Source organism: Rutidosis leptorrhynchoides, chromosome 6 (assembly GCF_046630445.1).
Source record: "Rutidosis leptorrhynchoides isolate AG116_Rl617_1_P2 chromosome 6, CSIRO_AGI_Rlap_v1, whole genome shotgun sequence".
NCBI classification, from domain to species: Eukaryota; Viridiplantae; Streptophyta; class Magnoliopsida; order Asterales; family Asteraceae; genus Rutidosis; species Rutidosis leptorrhynchoides.
Window position 1 is genome coordinate 15,672,108 of NC_092338.1, and position 9,125 is coordinate 15,681,232.

At 34.3% G+C, this 9,125-nt stretch overlaps 2 non-coding genes across 2 annotated transcripts; one reads left to right on the forward strand and one right to left on the reverse strand.

Annotated features, from left to right (window-relative positions):
- The first annotated feature begins 7,463 nt into the window (after positions 1–7,463).
- On the forward strand, positions 7,464–7,570 carry LOC139856264 (small nucleolar RNA R71). The gene has a single exon (XR_011761758.1). It is a non-coding gene; the product is annotated as a small nucleolar RNA R71 (small nucleolar RNA).
- A 1,448-nt stretch (positions 7,571–9,018) lies between these two features.
- On the reverse strand, positions 9,019–9,125 carry LOC139856702 (small nucleolar RNA R71). The gene has a single exon (XR_011762165.1). It is a non-coding gene; the product is annotated as a small nucleolar RNA R71 (small nucleolar RNA).

A 9,125-nucleotide genomic window follows, 5' to 3' on the forward strand; every position in this document is an offset into this window, starting at 1 on the left:
GAATGAAGAGTATGCAAACCCCTTTGGTATTTTGGATAATCTATCCAAAGTCTGTCAAATCTCAGGTTCGGGTGCAAATCTTCCAAGTGCATATCAGAAAATGTCATGACAGGATAAGGTATATCTTGTTTGTAGTAGTTATCCACCTCCTGTTGTTCCGCATTCTCAGCAGGAGCATTGCGAGCTTGGGATGAAGATTCACCCCTTTCAGTCTGCAAAACACATCAAACACAATTTTTGTGCATCCAAATATGCATTAGTGTCAGCAAAATCATCAATCAAAATAATTACAATGACATGATCAATTTATATCAAACTTAAGCTCATTTACATATTTTCATCAAATCTACACTTTTTCAAATAAGCATATACGAAAATGTTCGCCAAGTTCATAAGCATTCAACTCAAATAACATGTCAAAATAATCATTACTAGCAATTAAACAAGTTTCAAATGGCATTATCTCTCAAAAATCAAGTTCATGAATTTTAGACTTGAAAAAGTCCACTTTAATTCTCAAAATCATGTTTAGACTCAAAGTTTGGATCATTTAACTACCTAAACATGTTACACTACTTAATTTAGCAACAATTCATGACAAAAATCGGCCATAACCTGTTTATATCAAAAAGCCCCAAATTTGCTCAAGAACACAAACCCTAGATTACTCAAAATTTGAAGTTTAAGGCTTCTAATCATGTTAAATAGCATCAATCTAGGTTATACAAGCATAATACATAAACAATTTAAGCATAATTACACTAAAAAGCATCAAAATCAAATTGGGTATAAAATTGCTCAAGAACACTAATTTTCGGATTAAATGGTGTTTAGGTGTAGAAATTTACCATTTTTCTTGAGTAATTCCTTGATAGCATCCTTCTCAACATGATTTTAGTAAAAGATTTGATGATTAACGGTGAAAAATTGTGAATTTGGGAGGTCTTTTTCGGGTTTTTTCGGGTTATTTTCGCAGTTTTTGTGGTGTGGGGATGGGGATACTGATCTGTTCGATCAGTATATATTTTTTTCTGGATTTTTCATCCTCCGCGAGTCGCGGTGGATTTCCCTTTCAAACTCCGCGAGTCGCGGAGTTTGTATTTTTTTTTTATATCTTATACTAATTAAAACAATTAAGTAATTAATTTTAAAATTTTGTTTCCCTTGTTATTTAGGACGAGGTCGTTTCGGATCAATGTCCTAGTCCGTCCTTTGACAAAATTTTAAAATTTGTCTTTTTGTAGCGATTGTTTTAAAAGCTAAGATTTTTAGGTTTTTTTAATGTTTTTGGCATACTTTAATTCAATAAGATTAAAAATAATGATAACAAAAGTTCTCGTCCCTCCCTCGGGTAAAGCAATTTCGGTTCAATGACCTAGTCTTCAACTTATGACGAATTTTAAAAATCATATTTTTAACTTAATGAGATAAAGTAAATTTTTGTTTTTAAATTCACACCAAACTTAAAATAAAAATACATAAAATTCAAAATTAATATTAAAAATTCACACCAAACTTAAAATTTAAAATGCATAAAATTAAAAAGTCTTATTTTAAAAATTAAAAATTCACACCAAACTTAATTTAAAAATTCTTATTATAAAATCACACCAAACTTATATTATATTTTTCAAATATTTACAATTTTAAATATATTGATTTTACAAAGTTTACAATATTAATTTAAGATTTATATATTAATTTTAAAAACATGGTAAAAATAAAATTAAAAATCTTTTTGGCTTTTATCCCACTTTAATCAATCAAATATTATCAAAAATATGCGTCCCTCTTTTCGGTAAAGTAATTTCGGTTCCAAGACCTAATTTAACTCATGACGAATTTTTTGAAATATTTTGGGTTGATTGATTAAAGATATTTATACCTTAAGAATAAACGTTAAATTTCGCAGTGATGCAATAAATTTTTGAATGATATCAATAATTTCGGTCGCCAAACCTAATTTTATTTAATACTAATTTAATACTTTATAGCGAACTAATTAGCGTTTATTATCAAAAGGTTAAAAATAAAAAATAAAATAAAAAATTGTACAGACTTACCTGTGAGATAGTATTCTTAGTTATATGATCTATCCCATTCATAAAATAGTCGGTTTAATTGGTTTTTCATAGCTACATAGGCGTAACCTCGAGCATTCAGTGTTTTTTCTTCTAAACATATGAACGGTCCGTTTCTGCATAAAGTAACAAATTCGGTATTTGAATAGGTTTGATTATTTGAACATTTACCTCCATGTGACCATTTTCCGCATTTGTGACATCTTTCAAGGTGTCGTGCTTTTCTTTTCGCTGTGAATTTTGATTTTCCTTTACCAAATTGTAACTTATTATCTTCGCATCTGGATTTTTTTCTTACTCCGTCCAATCTTTCTCTGATTACTGATAATATTTCACTCAGAAGTGTGTCATTATTACGTTTAGTGATCAAAGCGTGTAGCATTAGACTATGGTTTAGTTCACAGGCAGTCTTCATTTCGTAAAAACCTAAAAAAAATAAAAATTCAGAATGGGGGGAGAAGACTAGTTCTTTAGGGTCTGCTAGGGAAAGACCATTCGAGTTCCATTTTCGAGAACTACACGAAAACAGAAAATCTAACTCTAACAGAAATACATATTATCCTTTAAAGACTTGATTCTCCCCACACTTAGTTAGCTGTGGTATCGAAATTGTGATTAACTTCATTGTCGAATTCCATCGGACTATCTATGTAATGTTTAACTCTGTGACCATTAACTTTAAATTCAATTCCATTTGAAATTATTAATTCTACTGTTCCGTATGGGAAAACTCTTTTGACTGTGAATGGTCCAGACCATCTTGATTTCAATTTTCCAGGAAATAGCTTGAATCGTGAATTGAAAAGAAGAACTCTGTCTCCTTCTTTAAATTCTTTTGAACTTCTGATTCTTTTATCATGCCATTTCTTCGTTCTTTCCTTATAGATTAACGAATTTTCGTATGCTTCATGTCTTAATTCTTCTAATTCGTTTAGTTGACTTAATCGTAGACGTCCAGCTTCATGTAAATCAAGATTACATGTCTTCAAAGCCCAAAATGCTTTGTGTTCAATTTCTACTGGAAGATGACATGCTTTTCCATAAACAAGTCTAAAAGGTGTGGTTCCAATTGGAGTTTTGTAGGCTATTCTAAAATCCCAGAGTGCATCCTCCAATTTAATGGACCATTCCTTCGGATTTGACCCTACAGTTTTCTCTAGAATACGTTTTAAAGCTCGGTTGGTATTTTCAACGTGTCCACTTGTTTGTGGATGATATGTGGTGGAGATTTTATGAGTTACTCCATATCTTTTAAGAACTTTCTCAAGTTGATTATTACAGAAATGAGTACCCCGATCACTTATTAAAGCTTTCGGTGTTCCAAACCTTACAAAAAGAAGTTTTAAAAAGTTGACTACAACTCGTGCATCATTAGTTGGGAGAGCTTGTGCTTCCGCCCATTTAGATACATAATCAATGGCAACGAGAATGTAGAGATTATTATGAGATTTTGGAAATGGACCCATAAAGTCAATACCCCAAATGTCAAATACTTCACATACTTGGATGACATTTTGTGGCATTTCATCACGTTGACTTATTTTTTCGGCCCTTTGACAAGCATCACGGGATTTTCAAAGAAGGTGTGCGTCTTTGTAAATTATAGGCCAATAGAATCCAGCTTCATAAACTTTTCTTGCTGTTAGTTGAGGCCCATAATGCCCTCCTGTTGGTCCTGTGTGACAATGGTTTAAAATTTTACTAGCTTCATCTTCGAATACACATCGGCGTATTATTCCATCGGGACAACTTTTAAACAGATGTGGATCTTCTCAGAAATAGTGTTTTATATCACTGAAGAATTTCTTTTGTTTTTGGTACGATAATCCTTTTTCAAGGAATCCACATACTAAATAGTTTGCATAGTCAGCAAACCATGGAATTTCATTATAATCTATCTTCAATAGATATTCATCAGGAAAGTTGTCTTGTATGGCCGATTCATTTAGAACTTCTAATTCGGGATTTTCAAGACGAGAAAGATGATCAGCGGCGAGATTTTCTGCTCCTCTTTTATCTCGGATTTCAATATCGAACTCTTGTAAGAGTAAGATCCAACGGATTAATCTTGGTTTGGCATCTTGTTTTGAAAATAGGTATCTAAGAGCAGAATGGTCGGTATAGACCACCGTTTTTGCTAGAACGAGATATGATCGAAATTTGTCAAAAGCAAAGACAATAGCAAGGAGTTCTTTTTCAATAGTTGTGTAATTTGTTTGTGCTCCTTGTAACGTCTTACTAGCATAATATATAGGTTGAAATCTTTTTTCAATCCTTTGTCCTAAAACAGCTCCCATTGCAAAATCACTTGCATCGCACATTAGTTTAAATGGTAGATTCCAATTTGGTGTTATCATGATCGGTGCATTAGTGAGTTTCTCTTTAAGAATATTAAAAGATTTGATACATTCATCTGAAAAGATGAATGGAGCATCCTTTTCTAGGGGTTTATTCATAGGAGTGGCAATTTTAGAAAAATCTTTTATGAAACGTCGGTAAAAACCGGCATGCCCTAGAAAACTCCTAAATCCTCTAACATTGGTGGGATGTGGAAGTTTAGCAATTACATCTACTTTAGCTCTATCCACTTCAATTCCTTCTTTTGAAATTTTATGTCCAAGAACGATGCCTTCTTTAACCATGAAATGGCATTTCTCCCAATTAAGTACTAGATTTGATTGTTCGCATCTAATAAGCATTCGTTCCAGATTAACTAGACATGATTCAAATGTATCACCGAAGACTGAAAAATCATCCATGAAAATTTCCATGCATTCTTCTATCATGTCGTGAAAAATCGCCATCATACACCTTTGAAAGGTTGCAGGGGCGTTGCAAAGTCCAAATGGTATGCGTTTGTAAGCAAAAGTACCATAAGGGCACGTGAACGTGGTTTTCTCTTGGTCCTCGGGTGCTATTGGAATTTGAAAATATTCGGAAAATCCATCAAGAAAGCAATAGTAACTATTTTCGGCTAATCTTTCCAACATTTGATCAATGAAAGGTAAGGGAAAGTGATCTTTTCTGGTGGCGTCATTTAATTTTCTATAATCAATACATACACGCCATCCTGTTACAGTCCTAGTAGGAATAAGCTCATTTTTTTCATTTGTAATGACAGTCATGCCACCCTTCTTAGGTACGCATTGAACTGGGCTTACCCATGGACTATCAGAAATTGGATATATCAAACCTGCATCTAGCAGTTTAATAATCTCTTTCTTAACTACATCTTGCATATTAGGATTTAGTCTTCGTTGGCATTGCACATACGTTTTATGACCTTCTTCCATAAGGATTTTATGTGTGCAATACGAAGGACTTATTCCTTTAATATCATGAATCTTCCATACAATGGCTGGTTTATGAGCTTTCAACACAGAAATGAGTTGTGATTTCTCATTTTCAGTAAGAGAAGACGATATTATTATAGGTAATTCAGATTCACCATGTAAATAAGTGTATTCCAAATGGTTTGGAAGTGGCTTTAACTCTAATTTCGGAGGTTCTTCTATCGATGATTTGTATCGATATCTGTCTTCTTCTTTTAGCATTTGAATTTCTTCTGTTGTTGGTTCATATCCATTAGCTATAAGTGTAGCTAATATTTCAGCTTCATTAATTGGTTCATTACCTTCTCCTAAAGAACATTCTCCTGTTCCTTGTAATTCTGGAAATTCTTCTAATAATTCTGCATGTGAATCTATAGTTTGAATATAATAACATGTATCATCTGCAGATTGCGGTTGTTGCATTGCTCTATCAACTGAAAAGGTAACACTCTCGTCCTCTATACTTAGGGTCAGTTTCTTACCGAACACGTCTATCATTGCTTTAGCCGTGTTTAAGAATGGTCTTCCTAATATGAGAGGAACTTGAGAATCTTCTTCCATGTCCAGAACAACAAAATCTACTGGAAATACTAAAGTACCAACTTTAACTAGCATGTTCTCCATTATCCCTCTAGAATATTTTATTGATCTATCGGCTAGTTGTATGCTTATTCTTGTTGGTTTCAATTCTTCAAGGTCTAGTTTAGTGTATAGTGAAAACGGCATTAAATTTATACTAGCACCTAAGTCTGCCAATGCTTCGATTGAACTAAGACTACCCAGAAAACATGGAATTGTGAAACTTCCTGGATCAGATAGTTTTTCTGGTATCTTATTCAATAGCACTGCTGAACAATTAGCATTCATAGTAACGGCCGAGAGTTCTTCCATTTTCTTTCTATTTGAGATTAGATCTTTCAAGAATTTAGCATATCTAGGCATTCCTGAAATCACATCAATGAAGGGAAGATTTACATTTATCTGTTTAAACATATCTAAGAATTTGGATTGCTCGGCTTCAAGTTTCTCTTTCTTCATTTTACTCGGGTAAGGAAGTGGTGGTTGGTATGGTTTAACATAAGGTTTAGTCTTAACTGTGTTATCTTCATTAACCTTTTCAACTACCGGTTCTTTTTCCTTATCTTGATCAGGTTGTGGTTCTTGTGGAGTAGGAACAGCTTCATCAGAAGTTACAGGTATTTCAGGTGGTTTAAGTGTTGTACCACTTCTTGTGGTAATAGCTTTAGCTGTTTCATTCCGGGGGTTAGCATTTGTATCACTAGGTAAACTTCCCGGTTTTCTTTCACCTATTAACCTTGCTAGGTTACTTACTTCTTGTTCCAAGTTTTGAATAGAAGCTTGTTGATTTCTAAATGCTTGAGCATTTTGTTCATTGGTTTGTTTTTGAGATGTGAAAAACTGCGTTTGAGTTTCAACTATCTTCGTCATCATATCTTCTAAATTCGGCTTTTTATCATCGGTTTGTTGTGGTGGTTTGTTTTGAAAATTAGGTCTTTGCTGATTGTAAGTATTTTTGGATACTTGTTGATTGCTAGGACCTTGTTGGTTGTTGTATGGAATATTTCGATTATAATTCTGGTTTTGATTGTAGATCGGTCTTGGCGGTTGATAATTATTCTGATAATTATTTCCAGGCCTTTGGTTTATGTATGAAATATTCTCTCTTTGTTCCATTGTTAATTCAATACTGAGACAATCTTTTGTCAAATGTGGTCCTCCACACTGCTCACAACTAATTCGTATTGAGTGAATATCCTTAGTCATCTTTTCCATTCGTCTCTCGACAGCATCTATCTTTGCGGAAATGGAATCTAAGTCATGGCTAGAATCGGCTCTAACTGCTTTAGATGATCTAATGATATCTTTTTCTTGGTGCCACTCATGTGAGTGGGAAGCAGTGTTATCAATAATTTTATAAGCATCAGTTTCGGTTTTCTTCATAATAGAACCACCAGCTGCTATATCTATGTCTTTCCTTGTAGTGATGTCGCATCCTTGGTAGAATATTTGTACTATTTGACAAGTGTCTAAACCATGTTGCGGACATCCTCTTAATAACTTTCCAAATCTTGTCCACGCCTCATATAGAGTTTCATTCGGTTTCTGTGTAAACGTAAAAATTTCTCCTTGAAGTCTTACGGCTTTAGATGCAGGAAAGAATTGTTTAAGAAATTTTTCAACTAAAACGTCCCATGTATCAATCGCCCCTTCAGGTAACGATTCCAACCAATCTTTGGCTTCTCCCTTTAAAGTCCAGGGAAATAACATGAGATATATCTGTTCATCCTCAACTTCTCTTATTTTAAATAGAGTGCAGATCCTATTAAAGGTACGAAGATGTTCATTTGGATCTTCCTTCGGTGCACCACTAAATTGGCATTGATTAGTCACCATGTGTAGAATTTGTCCTTTGATTTCATAATCTGGTGCATTAATGTCTGGATGAGTAATTGCGTGACCTTGGCCAGTGCGTTTAGCTCTCATTCGGTCTTCCATACTTAAAGGTTCCAGATTCTCCATAATTGAATTTGTTGAATCGGAATCACTAGAGGATTCTGATTTAATGGTTCGTTCCTCAACAATCTCTGTTTGAATGATTGGTGGTTCTGGAGGAAAATTTAATGGTTCAGGATCTATGAATTGTCCCTGAATATTCTCCGGATTCTCAATTGTGAGGTCGGGTTCAAAAAATGGATAATCGGAGATTTGAATTGGAGTACTTGGTCGACAGGATGACGATTCTAAAGAAAAATCAACGGCGGTAATATTTGCTAAATGTCTTGATCTAGTTACAGGTGGTGAACGTACAAAAGGTGGTGAACGTCTTGCTCGGTACTTGCTCGGTGCATTCACTTTTAAAAAACTAATAGGATATTCAGTGAATGCACCGAGCAAGACGTTTACCACCTTTTATACGTTCACCACCTGTAACTAGATCAAGACATTTAGCAAATATTACCGCCGTTGATTTTTCTTTAGAATCGTCATCCAGTCGACCAAGTACTCCAGTTCAAATTTTCGATAATCCATTTTTTGAACCCGACCTCATAATTGAGAATCCAGAGAATATTCAGGGACGATTCATAGATCCTGAACCATTAAATTTTCCTCCGGAACCACCAATCATTCAAACAGAGATTGTTGAGGAACGAACCATTAAATCAAAATCCTCTAGTGATTCCGATTCAACAAATTCAATTATGGAGAATCTGGAACCTTTAAGTATGGAAGACCGAATGAGAGCTAAACGCACTGGCCAAGGTCACGCAATTACTCATCCTGACATTAATGCGCCAGATTATGAAATCAAAGGACAAATTCTACACATGGTGACTAATCAATGCCAATTTAGTGGTGCGCCGAAGGAAGATCCAAATGAACATCTTCGTACCTTTAATAGGATCTGCACACTATTTAAAATCCGAGAAGTGGAGGATGAACAGATATATCTCATGTTATTTCCCTGGACTTTAAAGGGAGAAGCCAAAGATTGGTTGGAATCGTTACCTGAAGGGGCGATTGATACATGGGACGTTTTAGTTGAAAAATTTCTTAAACAATTCTTTCCTGCATATAAAGCCGTAAGACTTAAAGGAGAAATTGTTACGTTCACACAAAAGCCAAATGAAACTCTATATGAGGCGTGGACAAGATTTGGAAAGTTATTAAGAGGATGTCCGCAACATGGTTT